The sequence below is a fragment of the Ranitomeya imitator genome, chromosome 4, assembly GCF_032444005.1.
Source record: "Ranitomeya imitator isolate aRanImi1 chromosome 4, aRanImi1.pri, whole genome shotgun sequence".
In the NCBI taxonomy this organism is placed as follows: Eukaryota; Metazoa; Chordata; class Amphibia; order Anura; family Dendrobatidae; genus Ranitomeya; species Ranitomeya imitator.
Genome location: NC_091285.1, coordinates 681855729 through 681858111, shown reverse-complemented (window position 1 = coordinate 681858111; position 2383 = coordinate 681855729). Strand labels below are relative to the sequence as shown.

Sequence of the window (2383 nt, the reverse complement as noted above, 5' to 3'; positions counted from 1 at the left end):
GCTCAGCTCAGCTCACTCCCTCCACGCAGCCTCAGGTGAAGGACACACTTGCCTGCGACTGACAATGACGTCAGACGCCGGCGACATGTGCACTGCGGCTCAAGTCAACTGCCAGCCTCCAACTGGCTGGAGGCTGTTAACTAAGATTTCTTCTTTTGAGGAGGTGGGAAACTGGATGTGGTATGAGCACGGCCTTGAAAATGGCCCAGATGAAATCTGTGAACTCATTATAGTCAGTGAGGTGCATCAGGTGCCATAAGTGTCCTGTGCATGAGAAATCCGTGACTGATTGTGAGTACTAAGGTAAAAGTTAATGACATGTCAGGAAAAGGACAGGTGACTGACAGCTGTGCAAATACAAGTAACAAGATCTCAAAAGTCTGTGCCAGTTGGCTCGTTGGTCTAGGGGTATGATTCTCGCTTTGGGTGCGAGAGGTCCCGGGTTCAAATCCCGGACGAGCCCAATTTTTCATCAGTTGCAGGGAAAATCAAAGCTTTTCCTCATTTCTCTGTGATTTCCTTCTATGTAAAAATCAGTATTATTAGTATTCTTGTGTTTTTGGCTGCACGGAATTGCATCAAATCACCAATGTTCAGCATTTGTATGAGCTTCTGAGAGATGATCCTCTCCAAAATCCTCCATAAAAACTGCTTCAAAAGCTCTCGTAGGCCATGATTTTGGAGAGGAAACTCAACGTTTTTAAAGAGTTTTGAGATTCGAAGGAGGATTTTGAGAGTTTCTGTCACGCTCACGAAACTGACTGATGGGCGAGAGCCAGGGGGTTTGTGGCCCCACTGTGCCACAAACCGGACCACCCTGGAAGGGGCGTGACTAGGACAGCTGCCTTGGTTTTCCCTGGAGCCTCCGATGGTGAGGTCAGGCTTCTGCGGCAGGCAGCTGCCAGGTACCATGCCAGGGTTTGTGTCTGGCTGTGGCTGCTGATCCCACTTGGGGAGACAGCACACTAGGACAGGTGCGAGTAGCAGATGGCCTGGTGAGCACGGCTAGTAATCTGGCAGGCAGGCACGGCTGAGACACAGGGCAGGCAGGTGCGGTGTATGAAGGAACAGGTTGGGACCTGTTCACACAGGAGGAGAACCGCAAGGTATGCGGAGAAGAGCTGCAGCAAGAGATTCTGCAGCAGCAAGAGCCAGCATGAAGCAGAACCGCAGGAGCACAGAGCACAGGCAGAGCCGCAGAGAGACAAGGGCAGAGAGCAGGGTAGAACCACAAAGTGCAGAGCGAAGGCACAGAGTGCAGAGCCAAGAGCATAGCAAATCCACAGAGTGCAGAGCAAAGTCACAGGTTGAAGAGCAAGGAGCAAAGCAAGGTTGCAGAGTGCGGAGCCGAGAGCAGAGCAGAGAGGAACTGCAGGGAAAGAAGCCACAGACAGGAAGACAGAGGTAGGACAGAGTTCAGACAAGGTAAAGATACAAGACAAGGTACAGAAACAAAGACACAGGGACCAGGATATTCTGCCTCCTGGAGGGCGGACATACAAGAACAAAAATAATTTTGTTAATGGGAAAACCCCTTTAGTTCCTTCATGACACGTGATGTACATGTGCTGGTGTGAGTATATGGTGCAGGCTCAGGAGCTGAACCTTCAACATATCTGGCAGATACGTCTGTGTATATACAGCCAGCATCTGCATCTAACAGGAGCAATCTAGCTGTGAAGCTCTTGATTGTTGCGGTAATTCTTTGTCAGTGGAATTTAAGGAATGAGGTTACGGAAATTTACTGATCCAAGCTGCTTGAGGCCTCAATGGATGCCATGTCGGAGTTTCTGTGATGTTCATCGTGTGGCCGGAGTTCATGATCTTACTTAGAGACGACAATACAATTGTGGAACGAGCAAGAAGTCTGGTGATCGTTGGGTCAGTTCCCTTAGGACAATTAACCCCTTAATCTGACGTACTATCCCGTCAAGGTGCCCTGGGACTTAATTCCCAATGACGGGATAGTTCATAATATGCGATCGGCCACGCTCACGGGGGGAGCGCGGCCGATCGTGGCCGGGTGTCAGCTGCCTATCGCAGCTGACATCCGGCACTATGTGCCAGGAGCGGTCACGGACCGCTCCCGGCACATTAACCCATGGCACACCGCGATCAAACATGCATCGCGCAGGGAGAGGGCTCCCTGCGGGCTTCCCTGAGCCCCCCGCAGCAACGCGATGTGATTGCGTTGCTGCGAGGGTCTCCTACCTTCCTCCCTGCAGCAAGGCCCGGATCCAAAATGGCCGCGGCATCCGGGTCCTGCAGGGAGGGAGGTGGCTTACCAAGTGCCTGCTCAGAGCAGGCACTGTGAAGCCTGCAGCCCTATAAGTCAGATCGCTGATCTGACAGAGTGCTGTGCAAACTGTCAGATCAGCGATCT

The 2383-nt window shown here is 51.8% G+C and overlaps 1 non-coding gene across 1 annotated transcript; it reads left to right on the top strand.

Annotated features, from left to right (window-relative positions):
• The first annotated feature begins 391 nt into the window (after positions 1 to 391).
• On the top strand, positions 392 to 463 carry TRNAP-UGG (transfer RNA proline (anticodon UGG)). Its single transcript has one exon. It is a non-coding gene; the product is annotated as a tRNA-Pro (tRNA).
• Positions 464 to 2383: the final 1920 nt, after the last annotated feature.